This window comes from Oryzias latipes, chromosome 2, assembly GCF_002234675.1.
Source record: "Oryzias latipes chromosome 2, ASM223467v1".
Lineage (NCBI taxonomy): Eukaryota > Metazoa > Chordata > Actinopteri > Beloniformes > Adrianichthyidae > Oryzias > Oryzias latipes.
This window is the reverse complement of record NC_019860.2, coordinates 7852921-7871951: the sequence shown is the minus strand read 5'-3', so window position 1 is coordinate 7871951 and position 19031 is coordinate 7852921. Positions and strand designations below refer to the sequence as shown.

At 41.0% G+C, this 19031-nt stretch overlaps 1 protein-coding gene and 1 long non-coding RNA gene across 4 annotated transcripts in view; both read left to right on the top strand.

The window, feature by feature from the left end:
* LOC110014374 (gastrula zinc finger protein XlCGF57.1) overlaps positions 1–19031 on the top strand; it is a 526943-nt gene that overhangs the window by 151540 nt on the left and 356372 nt on the right. The window lies entirely within an intron of this gene.
* On the top strand, positions 29–15871 carry LOC111948769. 3 transcript variants are annotated; one of them, XR_002874759.1, is made up of 2 exons: positions 29–1642; positions 13682–15871. It is a non-coding gene; the product is annotated as an uncharacterized LOC111948769 (long non-coding RNA). The 3 variants fall into 3 exon arrangements; XR_002874761.1 differs by lacking the exon at positions 13682–15871 and adding an exon at positions 4466–10094 and having other exon boundaries at positions 29–1445; XR_002874760.1 differs by lacking the exon at positions 13682–15871 and adding an exon at positions 4466–10094.

The following is a 19031-nucleotide window of genomic DNA, read 5'->3' as shown; positions in this document are numbered from 1 at the left end:
GACAAACTGCAGCTCCACAACCTGCAATCAGACAGAAAAGTGTGTTCAGGAGCAGTGATGCAGCTGGAGGTCCAGGACCTTGGTAGATCCAGTCAGGTGGGACCCGCCCTGATAAAAGACTGACAGATTATATTTTCACTGTTTTGACCCAAAAACATAATGGTAAATGAAATTGCTTTTAAAATGAAGTTAAAATGTAGTTAAATCAGACGAGGAATTGGAATGTCATTTATTATCATGAATGATTAATTAATAAATACACTTTAAAAATGCAAGGCAGGAATGCAGATTGAACTGACATTTGAATTATGGAACCAAATAACATGAAAATTTAAAATCCAATAGATTCTGCTTTGATTAAAAGATTTGATTTTTAAAAATGGCAGATTAAATTACACTTCTTCATCTTGAATCCTATTGTAAAACGCGTTTTTAAATGACATGAAGGTTCAAGAAAACAAAGTTGCTGATTCATGAAAACTTGGAAAAGAGACATTATGAACCTGTAGCACAGAAAATCCTCGTCTATGTTAAAGATAAATACACAATGAGTCCAGATTTAATAAAAAAAATTAACTGGGATTACCACTTTGGCCCTCAAGAACTGAAGATCAGGACTGCTTCAGAACTAGTTCAGATAGTTAATAGCACATTTGATGGGTTCAACACAGATTCAGATGAACACTGAATAGGACAGAAAAGAAAAACAGCATTCAGTTGTTCGATGGAAATATTTTGTCAACCCAATATGTCAACCCAAATAATCCTGCCATTTTTAGAGCAGCTCGGTGGAGATTTAGATCATTTTCTGGCTGCACTAAACTCCAAAGGTGCTCAGAATGCTGCTGAGATTTTCAATCAGCAGAGTCAACAGAGGAAAAGTCAGCCATCTGTCCTGACAACTCACTAATGTTCACATCCATCACACAGAGCTCCCATTTCTCAAAGTCACAGACAGTTTGAAAACTCTTCTACCAGCTTGGACATTATATCACAATATCTGTGTACATTAAGCACGTTTCCTGTCCCTGAATTGCCTTTCAGCCTCTTTGCAACTGAGGGGAAGTGCTAAAATCTTTTGTTTTTAATTTGCTGGATCTGTAAATTGAGCTAAATTTAGCTCCAACGTCTGAACTCTGCGATTGTAACCATCAAGTCACAGCTTCATATCAACCTGCCTGTCAGCCACACAGCCGCCACAACTCCCCCGGTCCCTCAGTCATCAGCGGCCGCTGGAGGCGACGCGCCGGGAGCTTCAAGCATCGGAACAGAGAATGGCCCTTCGGGTAAATTCAATGGAGACTCGAGCAATGCATGGGCTTCCTCATGCAGTGTGATCTGTTTCTGGGCCAACAATCAAGCCTTTCTCCCACAGAAGATGCTAAAGGCTCCCTGGGTGTCTGCCTCCTGACCACGACAGTGGATAGCTGCGCTCTGGACTTGAGGTGTGTTACCCTTCCACTCCGATCCTGCACTCACACAGCAGCTGCGGGAGGTGTTTAATCATGCCGCAGATGGCAAGGACCCCAGGAAGCAGAAATACAGGATCATGCAGGGGCAACAGACCGCAGCCGCCTACTCTTTACAATTCCAGACTCAGGCAGCACTCCTGGCCTCACACATCAACACTAAATATACTCACGTAAGTCAAATTATTTCTCTAGTCAGTCTATACAGATCATAAAGCAATATTCTCTCCCTACAGTGGAGTTATATGAAGTTATGCAGCACGAAATCATGGACTGATTATGAAATGCGGACATGAGTCCAGACAACAACCACAATCCACCAGCCCAACTCTATAATTACAGCATAAAACAACATAAATTCACCGCCTTTGTATTTCAAGAAAATGACAAACTTATAAATTGTAAATAACTTCCATGTATTCCAAAAGTTACATACACTCATCAAGTCCTGCTTGGCAAAAAAAGAAAAACAAAACAAACATGCTTTGGCCTATTTTGTCACAGTTTTTCGTGGTGAGGGAGGGTGGGGGGATTTAATATTTTTCCTCTTTCAAAGGGGGGAATAAGAGAAAAGGTTTGAGAACCACTAGTGTACAACAGATGTTTCTCTGGGTGCATCATTGGAGTGTAAACTGGAACTCTCTACCATGCATCATGAGGTCTTCCCTTTAATTTGAAAGTCGCACAGTAACCAAGTCAACTCAACCGGTTAAGGAGCTGTTGTCCGTCAGAATGCGGACGGAGCGTTACAGGCCCGCCATCTTTGAGACTGCTTTGTCCTAAGAGACTAAAGACGCCAAAGAAACTCTAAAGAACTTAGTGTAAATAATATAAAGACTGGGTGTATTTGGGTGGTCGTTTGAACCAAGGGTGAGGTTTTCGTATTTATCCGTGTACATTTCAAAAATAACAAAGTAGCTGGGAAACATCATTGAGTCGCATTGGGGTTGTTAGTGTCATTAGAGAAAAAGAAACAAAGACATACTGTAAAGAAGGAAAGAGAACCCTGTTTATTTTTGTAATTACTCTCATTTGATGTAGAGTGTTACAACAGTAAATTGTTGTTTTAATGTAAAAATGATGCTCTGTCCAAATAGCACTTTTTAAATGTTGTACCAGTGACAGCGACAAAAGAATCACCATGGTTTTATGTAAATCTAAATGTTATACATCAAAGTTTTTTTAAATATTAAAGTGCAGTTTCTGACTCCCAGACTCTGGTTCACATTGGAAACTAATTCACACAGAGAAACAACCTCAGAGGGAGGCTGGTTAACCATTTGAGAGAACAGAAGACTGAGATATTCTGACACTCTGGACCACTGATCTCTGAGAGAAGTGTTGCTGTGGTGCAGTGTGCTGATGGTAAACTAATTCTCTTTACATTTTGCTCTTAGTCTTTATAAAATTTTGTTAATCTACACCTTGTTTACTCTTAACTTTGTTGATATTAATCTTTTCCTTAATAAAAAGACCGGGATACAACAATTTTAAATTTCAATATTTGGAAAATATGCTAATTTGGCCACGCCAAATAGTGTTTGGTCTTTGATCCAACACTTATTTGTGGTCATGAGCTCTAAATAATGATCTAAAGATCGCGGTTCCAGATACCAGCGGTAGAAATCAACTTCCTCTACAGGGTGGCTGGGCGCCTCTTTAGAGATATGGGGAGCTATCACTGCCGCTTCTGGAATGGATTAATGCAATGTTTCTCAAACTGTGGGGTGCTTGGTCCCCCAGAGGATGCTCAGAGTAGAAATGCTGCTCCTCAGCATCCTCAGCATGGAAAGGAGACAACTGACATCTGATCTGGAAAGACTTCAGGATTCCCACAAAGGAGCTGGAGGGAACAACTGAGGAGATTAAAGTCTTGACATCTTTGGTTAGACTGCTGCCAGACCACGATGGGAAGAAGAAAATGGAGGAATGGATGAATGGATGGATGGATGGATGGTTGGATGGATGGATGGATGGATGGATGGATGGATGGCATAGCTATTTTTACACCACGTTAACTTTTATCTGCTTAAGGAGAGCGGGTCATGTTCTACTGACACGTGGCTGACAAGTATAAGGTGATTGATGGGCGTGGCTAAATTTGCACATTTTCTGACCATTTAGATTTAACATTCAGATCAAAGCAGAGAGAAAAGGGAAGTGATGAGGAAGTGCCTTATGTCAGCAGTTTAGTGTCAAGACAACTTTGTCATCATATTGATCTGAACACAACTGAAACATGGAGTCTGACCTCAGAGTCTGCAGTCTGCAGTCTGGACTCTCCAGAAAACCACACAGATGAAGAAATCCTGAATCCAGCAGGTTCCAGTTCTCGCTCAGGTCCAGTTCTGTCAGATTGGACGGGTTTTTCTTCAGAGCTGAGCCCAGAGCTTCACAGCTGATCTTTGACAAACTGCATTTCTCTAATCTGCAATCAGACAGAAAAGTGTGTTCAGGAGCAGTGATGCAGCTGGAGGACCAGGAACTTGGTATATTCAGTCAGATGGAACCCACCCTGATGAGAAAATGACAGAATACATTTTCACTGTTGAGTAATTTCTCTTGGGTTTTGCCCCCTGTGAAGGAATTTGTTTTATTATCATTGCTTAAATGTATTTGTGTAAATGTATGTTTAAATGTTAACTCAGATTGACCTTTTCTGAAAACAGTTGTGTGTGTTTATTGATCTGCTTCTCATCCCAGCTAAGAGGGGGTTTTACGACACACTGTCCTTAGCTGATAAGGAATACTGTTTGAACTTAGAATCCAACCAAATGGGTCATTATACAACACCCCCTAATGAACTTTTCTCTTTGTCTTGAAAATGTTACCTCCTTCTTGTGTTCTTAATAAAAGAGGCACGAGGAGAGGCAGACCTTTGAGAAGAGAAGCGTGGTAGACGTTTTCTGTCACTCTTGCTCCTCTCCCTCGTGCATGAGAAACTTGATTCTTGTTGTGGTTTGTTGTTCATAATTGTGTTTTTCTTTAATGTCTAGATGCATTTATCTGACATTCTTTGGTCCATTCGAGCCAGATGACAACATATCTGTGTCCTTGGGTGAGGACCACACTGATTGAAGTCTGTCGACAGCCCGTGAGACCAGGTCTCCGGAGGAAAGTCCGTCGTAGTGAATTCTACGCCGGCCAATCGACTGGTCTGATCCCTGGGTCCAGATTGACGTTATTCTTTAACCAGTCAGACCACAACGACAAGGCAAGTAAAGCGCTTTTTCAGGGGTTCGAGTCCCCGAAGTGGCCCAGAATTCTGAGGAACAGGTTCAAGTCCTGTTGCCTAAAACACGTGTGGGTTTGGAGTCCCCGAAAAGTCCAGAATTCTGAATAAAGGTGTGGGTTCGAGTCCTACAGCCTAAAACGCGTAAGAGGGTTCAAGTCCCTGAAAGGCCTAGAAAAAGAACAACAAAAATAAATAAAAAGTTTTTTTTGGTGTGAATGTGAGTGCATGTGTGAATGGAGTGAACTTGTTCGAAGCAGTGGGCAGCTCGAAACCTTGCGGTGTTAACACAAGGCTGCTTGTTGAAGTAGAACAAGATTTCATCTCATTAGGCTTTAGGTGAAAAGAACCCAGAGTCTAAAACGGGTTTTGCTCCTGGAAGGACCCTAAACGTGTGACCGGATCAGACAATAGGTCTGACCTAGAAGCTTGTTGCACGGGGAGTGAAATTCGGTCCTGAGAGAAATTCTCTGTTGGTTCTGATCACACTTTTCGACTAACGTAAATAAAAAAGATAAAACCAAAGGGGGATTTCAAATAGAAAAGTTGAATTAACATGAGATTAAAAATATATGGAAAGAGTTCATCCAGATTCAACTACATTCTTGATAAAATGGGATGAAAACTACAATTTTAAGGGGAATGTACTGAATTAGTTAAAAGGTTACAAATTAAAAACAAAATAAAAAAGAAACAAAAAAATAGTGAAGAATTTATTTGTGCAAAACTGTGCTTAAATGAAGCAACGAAAAATAAAGAATGGCATTCAGAAAAGTAAAACTAGTGAAGCATGTCTGATTGCTAAAAAAGGGGAGGAAATCAGTTGTGAGACCCCTGCAACAGCAGGCTACAGCGGGCTGCAGACCGAGCAGGGGCAGGATGAAAAGGGGGGGAGAGCAGAAACCAGCTGATTTCTCACCTCCTCTCTACCAGGGGACAAATGCTCCTCTGTTGACGGGTTTTTACCCACCACTGACTGATTTAAATAAACCAGAAAAAGGAAAAATGATGTTAAGAGGAAAAGGGAAAAAACTTGAATGGAGTACAACTATGGGGGTTGGTTTGGAAGAAACTGGAGAGTCATCTGAACCCAATGATTGAAGTGTCCAATCCCAGAGCTGGGGAAGATGGCCAGAGGCCTACACTTCTTGTGTTTAGGACCTGGACATTAGAGGATGTTAGGAAGGCAGTGAGGGGAGTAATCTCTCACAGGGAAAATCCACAGGACTTTCACGGGCAGATGATGGAAGTTCAGAGAGCTTACCATCTGAATGGCATTAAATGTCAGCAAGCATGTATGACTGCTATGAAGACTGGGCAAAAGTAAAGGAATCCTATGAATGATGACGATCCACCCAGACCTCTTCCGCATAACAATCTAAGAGATGATTCAAAGTCTAACACTTTTAGGACAAAGAATTAGAGAAGCCTTTCCAATGAGACCTGATTATGGAAAGATTGGTCAAACTAAACAAAAAGATGGAGAGTTAGTGTCTGATTTTAGAGTCAGATTTGAAGAAGTTTTAAAGCTAATAGTGGACTCAGAGATAATGATAATGATGAAAGTCCCTATAGACAGTAGCTGAAACAAGCTTTACTGCAAGCTATGAGACCAGAGATTGCAGACTGGATAAGGAAGCATTACATTGATCTACTTACAGGAGCACTACAACAGTTTATGAATTTTGCTGTTCATGCAGAAAACAGTGATGGTGAATAAGAAGAAATTTAGGTGTAGTTACATTTTGGCAGGAGGAAAGTAGTGATGTGTTTTTTGGAAGGAATGTGAAGAGAGGAAGAGATCGTGGTCGTGGAAAAGGAAATTTTAAAGAAAATTTTTGAGGAAAGGTTTAGAGGAAGTAGCAACAGAGGGTCAGAGCAGGTTGATGATGGATGTTGGATTTGTAGACAGAGAGATCATTGGGAGAGAGAGATTGTCCTGAAAGGAAGAAATCAGATTGATTAGATGGTAAAAGAAATGACAAGATAAAAGATGAATCAGAACTAGAAATTCAACCAATTAGTGATGAATTTTTAGATCTCACTGAAAGAGAAATTGTTTTTGTTGATGGGTCAGCAAAGAAAGATGAAACGGGCAGAAACAAAGTGGGTTTTGCTGTTGTAACTCAAGATAAGGTTTTGAAGGCAGGACCCCTGCCTGGAAATTACTCAGCACAATCAGCAGAGTTGACAGCTTTAACTGAAGCATGCAAACTGTTTAAAGATAAGCCAGTTACGATCTATACTGATAGCCAATATGCGTTTGCTACTGTGCATTTATTTTGTCAACAGTGGAAGAACAGAGGGTTTAAGACATCAACAGGAAAACCAGTTACACATGTAGACTTACTGAAAGAATTATTGACTGCTGTAATGTTACCATCTAAAGTGGCAATATGTAAATGCGAGGGACACACACGAAAAACAGATCAAATTTCTAAAGGGAATGCCTTTGCAGATGCAACAGCAAAGCAAGCTGCAACAAAAGATGTAGAAATATGCATTAATGAGGATGTGACTGCAGATGCAACGGCTGATGTTTTAAAGAAATGCAACACAGCGCACTACAACAAGAAAGATCTATGGTTGAAAAAGGGAGCAAAGTTAGAACAAGGTCTTTATATCAGCACAGAAGGAAAACCTATTTTACCAAAATCCATGTACAAATGGGTAGCAATTTTGAGTCATGGGCCTTGCCATGTCTCAACAGGGGGGAAGATGAAGTTATTAGAGAAGTATTATACAACTTATGGATTTATTTTCTATTCAAAACTTTTTTGTAAACAATGTGTTACATGTATGCGTCATAATCCCCAAGGCAATGTTAGACCTAAGAGAGGAAAATTTCCTGAACCACCTTTTCCTTTCCATACAATCCATATGGATTTTATTGAATTCAATAAAAGTAAAGGATTGAAATATTGTTTAGTGATTATTGATGCATTTTCCAAATGGGTTGAAATTTTTCCATGTGCAACACAAGACGCTATTACAGTAGCTAAAGGGATTTGTAAAAGAATAATCCCAACTTTTGGCATACCACAAGTGATAAGAAGTGATAATGGTACACATTTTGTAAATCAAGTGATAGACAAAATGGCTCAACATCTTTTGTATTGATTTATAGAGACATTGTAGTTATCACCCACAGAGTGCAGGATTAGTTGAGAGAACTAATGGCACTATCAAATCAAAGTTAAAGAAATGCATGGAAGAGATAAACAGACAGTGGCCTGATTGCATAGACTTAGTTCAACTAAGCATGCGTATCACACGCACAGCAGGTCAACCTTTAACGCCTTTTGAAATGTTGTATGGACGTTCTTATAGGTTACCAGATCTTGATCCTACACGGCAACATTCTCCAGATGATGATGCCAATTTAGTGGATTATTTGAGAAAAATGTTTACCACTGTTTACCAGATGTGCAAAGGACAAATCACGTGCCAGATTCCTTTTTATCTCCACAGGACACTTCACCAGTGCAGGTTGGTGACTGGGTGTTTGTGAAGGCCATAAAAAGGAAGTGTTGGTCCAGCCCACGGGGGGAAGGGCCATTCCAAGTCCTGCTGACTACACCAACAGCTGTAAAGATTGCTGAAAGGACGTCTTGGATCCATCTATCACACTGCAAGAAAAAGCATCTGGGTGAGGCTAACTCCAACTGCTAGGTGGGGAAGTCTGACTACAAAGGGAGGCAGCTGTATAGAAGCTGCTTGTCTCAACGTCAGCAAAGCCGAGAGATCCACCTAGTCTTAGGGAAGAAAGCACACCAGAACTCTTTTGCACTACACGGATCCTACACTGTTAGAGGACTTGAGGAGGTGATGTGCTAGTAACCTCTCCCTCCCGAAGATAGGCACATATCCACCATGGCGTGTCCAACTGGGCTAAGAGACAGTTTATTTTGTTTACTGTTCCTGCTATTCCTGACAGGAGCAACCACAAGGATTTGGTTCTTTTGGAATCATTATCCACCTGCAAGAAGAACCACCAACGAGGAAAGAAACATTTCTCGACGATGGCTGAGTATTGATGAACATGATGTTTTGAATAGTCCAAAAATGAACATAACTCACCTGTATATGACAAATTCTTGGTATAGGTATGTTATGTTACTGACTAAAGAAAGGAATAGATCTGATTGCTATGTTTGTTCTGTAATTCCAGCTTCATCCCTACATCCTAATTTACAGGCAAAGCAATTTTCTGAGTGGAAAAGCGACTGTGTTATTGAATATCATACCAGAGGGTATATTAGTACTGGAGCCGTCACCACTTCAAATGGAACTCTTGTAAGACCGAGTTGCAAGAGTTTGTATCAGTTTAAAAAACTGAAATTGAAAAAATCATTTGCTCCATATGCTAGTGTGGAACCAGGAACTGTGTTTCCACATTGCGTAACTAACAATGGAACAGTGTTTTTAGGAACTTTGCCGAGTAAGATGTGTCATGAACTTCTTGTTCCCTTCACAGTCTAGATAATCAATGACAGAGTTTCCCATGGTTATGCTGTTCCCTGCCCCAGAGGACGTTGTGTTGGATCTAATCCAGATTTAATGCCAGGTAACAATGGTACTTATGTGGTTGATCAAATGTTTTGGTTTTGTGGGCAGGCCCTCTACCTCAGTCTGCCTAGAGACTGGAGTGGGATTTGTGCTCCCGTAAAGGTCACAGGTCACACTTTCATAGGTTCTGCAGTCCATGAGCTTCACCTACGCCACAGACGTAACCTTATTGATGTCAAGCCACATGATTCCATTTGAGGATCACATGTTCCTGGAGACCATAAACACTGGAATACTGGGGACAAGGTAACTATGGCATTGTTTCCCTGAGTGGGAAATGCTAAAACGCTCTCAGAATTGAGACCATTGATTATTGATTAGGTTTATTTTTGAACGCTACAATTAAAGCATTTAAAGGCTATAATGAAGAAATGTCAAGCATGAGACTTATTGTTCTAGAAAACAGATTGGTATTGGACTTATTGGTTGCTCAGGAAGGAGGTGTTTGTAAAATGTTAAATGATACCTGTTGTACATTTAATCCTGACAACACCAATGAAGGTCACAGCATCACAGAAGCATTACATCAACTTGAAATGGTTCAGCAGGCAATGCAGGATGACAGGAAACCCCAATCTTGGGATTTCTTCTCCTGGTTTGCTTTTGGTTCATGGTGGCAACTTTTGTTAAAAATAGTGACACCTATTCTTATGGTACTGATCATATGTTATGTGTTCACTATGTGCATTTTTCCTTGTATTCAATCTATGATTTCCAGAGCAGTGAATTGTGGAGTACAAAGTGTTCTTATGATTTAAGAATACAACTTGTTATTAAAGGGAGAACAAGATGACTGTAATGATTTTGAAATTGAAATTACTTGAGAAAAAAAAAGGAACTTCTCATCTGAGTGTAAATTGAAAGTTTTATGAAAATGAAGATGTCACGGAAAACTGACAAGAGATGTGATATTGGATGTGAGATGTTGACATTTATCAATGATAAAAAGGAGGGAGTATGTGAAGGAATTTGTTTTATTATTATCATTGCTTAAATGTATTTGTGTAAATGTATGTTTAAATGTTAACTCAGATTGACCTTTTCTGAAAACAGTTGTGTGTGTTTATTCATCTGCTTCTCATCCCAGCTAAGAGGGGGTTTTACGACACACTGTCCTTAGCTGATAAGGAATACTGTTTGAACTTAGAATCCAACCAAATGGGTCATTATACAACACCCCCTAATGAACTTTTCTCTTTGTCTTGAAAATGTTACCTCCTTCTTGTGTTCTTAATAAAAGAGGCACGAGGAGAGGCAGACCTTTGAGAAGAGAAGCGTGGTAGACGTTTTCTGTCACTCTTGCTCCTCTCCCTCGTGCATGAGAAACTTGATTCTTGTTGTGGTTTGTTGTTTATAATTGTGTTTTTCTTTAATGTCTAGATGCATTTATCTGACACCCCCAAAACATGATTGTAAATAAAATGCAAAAGATTTTAAATTACTTTAAATTGAAGTTAAAAGAGATGAGGATCATCATCATGAATTCTAAATATCCAATTACATTTTCAAAATTCATGGCAGGAAAGCAGATTAAACTGAAAGTAGGAAAATTACTTTTTATTCAGTTATGGAACCAAAAAACATGACAATATAAAATCCAAATGATTTCGCTTGGATTTAAAGCTAAGATTTGAAAAATATCAGATTAAATCTGTCCTGAGCTGTGTGCAGTGTTGCACCGATGCCGACAAAGTTCATCGAAGTGTATCCAAACCAGAAACCATGGTGTGATGACACAGTGAGATCTCTGCTCAAAGCTCGGAATGCAGCCTACAGGACAGGTGACAGGCTGGCCTACAGCAGGGTCCTGAGAGAGCCAAGGATAGGCATTAACCAGGCCAAACGCAGGTAAAGACAACACATCGAGGAGCACTTTGCTAACAACAACCCGCAGGAGATGTGATGAGGCACTAGAAGCATCACAGACCACAGGAACAATATACATCTTCTTTGTATGCTTTGACACGCCCAGCAGCAGAGACACTGGTCATCTTTCCAGGCTGGAGGAACAGCTCCAGCCTCTTGTCCTGCAGCTACATCAAGTGAGCTCCACCCTGAGGAGGATTAACACCAGCAAAGCTGCAGGACCAGATAAGGTGTCCGGTTGTATTTGAAGCTATATGCCCAACAGCAGGTTGGAATTTTCTGGACATCTTCAATCTGTCTCTGCAGCCCGCCTCAGTTCCTGTGTCTCAAGTCTCCCATCATCATGCCGCTGCCAAAAAAATCGTCTGTCTCTTGCCTCAATGATTACAGGCCTGTCGCTCTGACATCCTTTTAGTCATTGTCCTAAGTTACATCACTTAAATCAGCCCTGCTACTCTGAACAGTCATCAATTTGCCTACAGGGAGTACCGATCAACAAAAGATGCAGTCTCGTAAGCCCTATACGCAGTGGCGGTTTTTGATATGGGCGATGTGGGCGGTCGCCCAGGGCGGCATTTGCCGTGCCCGATGCGTGCGTTACACATATTGTGTTAGATAGTCAAAGAGGAAGCTTGAAGCTTTTAATTTGAAATTGCTTCAGCTGCCGACAGCTGATACTATTACTTTGATACATCAGACTCTTAAGAAAGTCTTCATCCTATTTCCTCTTCACACTTATGGTGCAAAAAAAAAAAAAAAAAAAAAAAAAAAAAAAAAAAAGATGAAATAACTCAACGTAACAAAAACAGAACAACGTAAAACAGGCACATGAAAAGGAATTAGGCAGAACAATCACCCGTGCTCAACCCAATTTCGACAAAAGCAGGCAATGGGGATTATTTCCCACAATTCTTTGCTCTGACACGGCAGACCCGACACGCACGTGACCACCGCCCTCTGCTGCAAGACGCTTGCGGCCACACCTCTTTGCGGTAGTCTTTGGAACATAAGTTAAAAAACTCGAGAAGGGGGCGCAACTCGCCGGTGGCTGGCTGAATCACACTAAGAGGTGATTGGGAGTCTTTTTCTATCTGACAATCAACTCTGGGCCGCAGCTGCGCCTCCCGTCATAGAGACGGAGCCGCGTGTGTCAGAGGGAAGGGGAGGGGGAGGGGTGGTGGGGGCAGACCATTTTTTATGGATTGAGTTTTTTTGGAGGATTTCTACTGTTGGTGTTGCACAAATTTAGGGAAATGCCAAATATTTTTGGAGTAATCCCACTGATGAATTCTATGATTTAGTCTTTAATGTTTTATAAGACCTAAACATATTAATCACAATAAGTTTTTTTTTTTTTTTTAGATCTAATCCCTCTGATATGTTTCACAAAGGGCGTCACACATTAAGAAATTATTGCTAAAAATGAAGCAGGAGTCCAGTTCTAAAAAAATGCTCTAAAAAATTGAATTATTTAATTTGTAATTTCTTATTAATATTTCCAGGCTTTCTTTGTTTTGTTCTGCAGCATGTTCATATTTGTATAATTTTGACAGAATATATTTCTATGGGGAGCAACATATTATTTAAGGTTTAACTTGTGTTCCTGTTTTTATTCATATTTATGTTCAAAAAGTTCAGTTTAAAAGGTTTAAAAGTTTAGCTTTAGTGTGTTCAGTAAATGTTTATCTTCTTCGGCCCAAAACCTTAAGCGTGTTTTTAACTTAGGCCCCCTGTGTGACTGAGTTTGACCCCCCTGTAATACGAGTCTAGAAAAGTCATGCATTTTTTGTGTAAAATGGCTAAATAGAAGATAGGGAACACAACAGGATGTTGTTGTCAAATTTTGTATGTGTGCAGGGGGGGGGGGGGGGGCGGGGCGCTGGTGGGGTTACTCGCCCAGGGAGTAAGTCAGTGTAGAACCGCCACTGCCTATACGTGTCCCTGTCCCACCTGGAGCATACTAACACCTACGTCAGGATGATGTTTGTAACCTCAGTTCAGCCTTTAACACTGTGATCCCAGACAAGATGACGCTGAAATTTTACAACCTGGGACTGCTTACCTCTCTCTCTCCTTGTCTATATTTAGGTATCAGACGGAACAGCTCGTTTGCATAGCATCATAGCATTAGTATCCAACAACAGCGCTGTCTCCAAGTCAACACTTTTTGTTCATCTGTCTGTTGCTGCTGTAAATGAAGCAGCTCTATCCTCCAGTTCTGATTGGATCCTGTGAAAAATCACCACATTTCGTTGTTTCTTCAGGGAGTGACCCGCATGTGCTTGTTTACCTCGCGTGCAGAGATGTTGGAAGAGGGAGGGACAAAGAAAATTCACCAAACGAAGGACTAATAAATACGAATAATTTTACTCAAACGTTAACTTACCATGTGGCGATGTGGAACGATGATGTATTTTATTGTACTTTTATTATGTATTCTATTATACTTTTATAGTTTTTGATTATGCATTTACTTGGTTCTTTATATACATGAACATTGTGTGAATTAAGTGCTGAAACCTGTATCTGTTTTTTGTCTGTGCAGTAGAGATCCAACTGTCATTCCTACCAGGAACGGCTGGTCTCTGTCATGGTGCCTCTGTCAGGATCCTCCCCCTCCCACTCTCACTCCCTGCCTGACACAATTAGCTGAAGCCACTCTCCTCATCAGCCGGACGCACCCCGACTCGCCCCTGCTTCCATGGGGGTGCCGGACGCACCCCGACTCACCCCTGTTTCCAAGGGGGTGCCGGAGCTCGACAACTGGTCAGACCCACCAGAGCTCGACGACTGGCCCGACCCGCCGGAGCTCGACGACTGGCCCGACCCGCCGGAGCTTGACGACTGACCCGACCTGCCGGCTTACTGCTGTCAGAACCCTGACCATGACTCCATGCCTGACCATGACTCCATGCTTGACCACGACTCCATGCCTGACTCCTTGGCCGACTCCGTGCCTGACCATGACTCTCATGTCTCTCATGTAATGTCTCTAACGTCTTTATCGGCTCTTCCCTTCTGCCATGTTCATGTTTTGCCCACAGTGAGTTTAGTTTTGTTTGTGATTAAACCCCTTGCCCTGGAACAGTGTGCCTCTTGTCTCTGCATTTTGGGTCCTTCATGCCCCCAGCCCTCCCAACCTGACAAATTCTTGCAGAGTTTGTGCGATTCTTTTCCATTCCCATTTGCACATCAGGTTGTCCTTAACAAGCCGAACCTGGGAAGGCGTTACACGGGAACCACGGCAACTAACCCTCGCACTTTTACTTGTCAAAGAGGAAAAAATGGTCTAACTGGCGAGTGCTAATTTCGTAATTCAAAATAAAAGTCTGTCATGATTGACCTATTGTTCTATCATGAAAAAGTTATTTTGGCACATGTACCGTTGTCGTTTTATCGCCCAGCCCTAGGTGTTAGTTTATAAATCACCGTCCCCGGCAAAAGGTTCCCCTGCACTGGTTAACAGAAGAAGGGTTGTTGCCATAGAGCTCCCTCTAGGGGACACTAGGGTCTATAGCGCTGACCCCAACATTGGAAGCCATGTTTTTTTTACATATCTTGTGGGTGTTTGGTGTGTTTGCTTTTGTTGTTTTGTTACACTTTACTGTTCTGCGCAGAGAAGGGAAAAGCACCAGGTTTGTCATGGTGAAATGATACAGTTGAATAGCTAGGAGGCCTACAAAGTTTGTTTCTTTAAATATAAATGGCACACATAATCCTATTAAGAGATCAAAGCTGTTTTCACGATTGAAAAGAGATAAAGTTCAAATAACTTACATAAAGGAATTTCACCTTGGTGATAGTGAGAATGCAAGATTAAACAAAATGGGTTACTCAAAATTATTACATAGTCCGGCTGGACGTAAAGAAAAGTCCACAACGGCTGTTTCGAAATCGGAAGCCTTTTATGTATCTTAAATGGTTGCTGTCAGCCGCTACCAGGCCAAAGATGGCATAAAACGGAAGACTTGCCCTGATGCTGTCTCCTCATTTGATTACGGCGTACACACGCTCTCACTGCATTCCTTTATATTCACTTGCTCCTCCGCCCCCACCCACACTCTTCCAATCACATGCATCTAACAGACTGATAATGTAAACACAGATCACAACAGAATCACTTCACGCTAACTGAGGATACCAATACAGAACAGCTTAATGTCGACTTTTGAGACTTTTGAGAAGAGCAAGTGTGGCGGTTGTCTTCTGTCACACTGGTTTCTTCTCCCTCGTGCTTGAGAAACTTGATTCTTGTTGTGGTTTGTTGTTTATAATTGTGTTTTTCTTTAATGTCTAGATGCATTTATCTGACATTCTTTGGTCCATTCGAGCCAGATGACAACATATCTGTGTCCTTGGGTGAGGACCACACTGATTGAAGTCTGTCGACAGCCCGTGAGACTAGGTCTCCGGAGGAAAGTCTGTCGTAGTGAATTCTACGCCAGCCAATCGACTGGTCTGATCCCTGGGTCCGGATTGACGTTATCCGTGAACCAGTCAGACCGCAACGACAAGGCAAGTGAAGCGCTTATTCAGAGGTTCGAGTCCTCGTAGTGGCCCAGAATTCTGAAAGGGACGGGTTCCAGTCCTGTTGCCTAGAACACGTGTGGGTTTGAAGTCCCGAAAAGGTCCAGAATTCTGAATAAAGGTGTAGGTTTGAGTTCTGCAGCCTAAAACGCGTAAGAGGGTTCAAGTCCCTGAAAGGCCTAGAAAAAGAACAACAAAAATAAATAAAAAGTTTTTTTTGGTGTGAATGTGAGTGCATGTGTGAATGGAGTGAACTTGTTCGAAGCAGTGGGCAGCTCGAAACCTTGCGGTGTTAACACAAGGCTGCTTGTTGAAGTAGAACAAGATTTCATCTCATAAGGTTTTAGGTGAAAAGGACCAAGAGTCTAAAACGGGTTTTGCTCCTATAGGAGGACCCTAAACGTGTGACCGGATCAGACAATAGGTCTGACCCAGAAGCTTGTTGCACGGGGAGTGAAATTCTCTGTTGGTTCTGATCACACTCTGTGACTAACATTAATAAAAACAAAAAATGGGGAATTCAAATAGAAAAGTAGAATTAACAGGGGATTCAAAATACATGGAAAGAGCTCATCCAGGCTCAACTACATTCTTGAGAAAATGGGATAAAAACTTCGATTTTAAGGGGAATCTTGGAGTACAGGCATGTACTGAATTAGTTCAACAGTTACCAATTAAAAACAGAATAAAAAACAAAAAAGAAACAAAAAATAGTGAAGAATTAATTTGTGCAAAACTGTGGTTAAATGAAGCAATAAAAAGAACAAATGGCATTAAGAAAAATAAAACTAGAGAAGCATGTCTGATTGCTAAGAAAGAGGATGATGAATCAGTTTTCATGAGACCCAGAATCCTGCAGCCGGCTGCAGCTGAGCTGCAGGCCGAGATGAAAGGGGGGGGGGGGGGGGGGCAGAATCCAGCTGCTTTCTCACCTCCTCCCTATCAGGGGCCAACTGCTCCTTCCTTGACGGGTCTTTACCTGCCACTGACTGATTTAAATAAACCAGAAAAATAAAAAATGATGTAAAGAGGAAAAGCGAAAAAACTTGAATGGAGCAAAACTGTGGGGGTTGGTTTGGAAGAAGCCGGAGAGTCATCTGAACCCAATGATTGAAGTGCCCAATCCCAGAGCTGGAGAAGATGGCCAGACGCCTACACTTCTTGTGTTTAGAACCTGGACAGTAGATGATGTTAGGAAGGCAGTGGAGGGATTCATCTCTCACATGGAAAATCCACAGGATTTTCATGAGCAAATGATGGAAGTTCAGAGAGCTTACCATCTGAATGGCATTAAATGTCAGCAAGCATGGATGATTGCTATTAAAGCAGACTGGGCAAAAGTAAAGGGAAATTGGAATCCTATGGATGATGAGGATCCACCCAGACCTCTTCCGCATAACAGTGAAGAGTTGATTCAATGTCTTACACTTTTAGGACAAAGAATTGGAGAAGCCTTTCCAATGAGACCTGATTATGGAAAGATTGGTCAAACTAAGCAAAACGATGGAGAGTTAGTGTCTGATTTTAGAGTCAAATTTGAAGAAGTTTTTAAAGCTAACAGTGGACTCAGAGATGATGATAATGATGATGGTCCCTATAGACAGCAGCTGAAACAAGCCTTACTGCAAGCTATGAGACCAGAGATTGCAGACTGGATAAGGAAGCATTACATTGATCTACTTACAGGAGCACTACAACAGTTTATGAATTTTGCTGTTCATGCAGAAAACAGTGATGGTGAATAAGAAGAAATTTAGGTGTAGTTACATTTTGGCAGGAGGAAAGTAGTGATGTGTTTTTTGGAAGGAATGTGAAGAGAGGAAGAGATCGTGGTCGTGGAAAAGGAAATTTTAAAGAAAATTTTTGAGGAAAGGTTTAGAGGAAGTAGCAACAGAGGGTCAGAGCAGGTTGATGATGGATGTTGGATTTGTAGACAGAGAGATCATTGGGAGAGAGAGATTGTCCTGAAAGGAAGAAATCAGATTGATTAGATGGTAGAAGAAATGACAAGATAAAAGATGATTCTGAACTAGAAATTCAACCAATTAGTGATGAATTTTTAGATATCACTGAAGTTTGTCTAATGGAAAAGCCAGAAATAACTCTTTATGTTCAGGGACAACCATTTGTTTTTCTTTGTGATTCAGGGGCTTGTAGAACTGTGATAAGAAGTCATTGCCATGATTTTCCTAAGTCAAATAAAACAATCCAAATGAAATCTGCAAATTGAGACTAAACACTTGAGTAAACCAGTTTGTTTTGAAAATCCTGACACTAATGAAACAACAAGCATTCCTGTGGTTTTAGCACCAAACTGTCCTTTTAATCTTTTAGGGAGAGATGTCATGATAAGATTGAAATTAGGAATTTACCCCACAAGAGAAGGGGGGATGCAAGCACGACGTTGTCCAGATACAGACATCTGTGTGCTAGAAGGTAGAGGTGAACCATACTATTATTGGACTTTAGATCTACCGAAGACTGATCTTGGAGAGACTGCAAAAACCTTAATGGAAAAAGCAAAAGCCAGAGTGTCACCCCATGCAGATTTTATGTCTCCAGAAAATCTATTTGTCATGTTAACATGCAAAAGTCTCCTGGTCCTGACAGGAAATATGACGAAGCAGTGAGTAAACTAGGGTTTCAAAAATGTACAATAAAGGATTTTTATTGGAAAGTTACACCAGAAGCAAAAAACTTAATGTATACAGAAAGAGTGACAAGTTGGAAACAAATGGCAGATGCAGTTCCATTTATTTCTTGTACTAAAGGTTCAAAATGGGATGAAATGAAAGAACATGTGCAGGAAGTGACTTATACAACGAACAGGCAGACTGATCTGGAAACTGGAATTTCTACCATTCCTGAAACTAAGTTTAAGAGGATTGCATTAAACTGGGTAGTGATGACACAGCCTAATGTGCATCTGGCTGACAGAACAAGCTGAGTGGAAATTATGTTGACAGAGAAAGAATCTCTTAACCCTTGTGCTATCTTAGATGACCCCACCCTTAAATTGACCAATAATGATGTTGTTGTACAAAGAGCACCTAATGTACCAGATCCACACACTTTGTTAAATACTTTAGATCCAAGAGCAGAATGGTTCTCAGTAATAGATCTAAGTAATGCATTTTTCTCAGTCCCCTGACACGCAGATAGTCAATATTCGTTTGCATTTACTTTTGAAGGAAAGAAGTACGCTTATACAAGACTTCCTAAGGGCTATGCAGAAAATCCTACCAATTTTTCTGATGCTATTTCAAACTGTTTAGCGGTATTTGAGCCCCCTATGAAAATTCAAATCATAACGTATGTAGATGACATTCTCATTGCATCAACCTCACAGGAGTTTTGTAAAATAGACA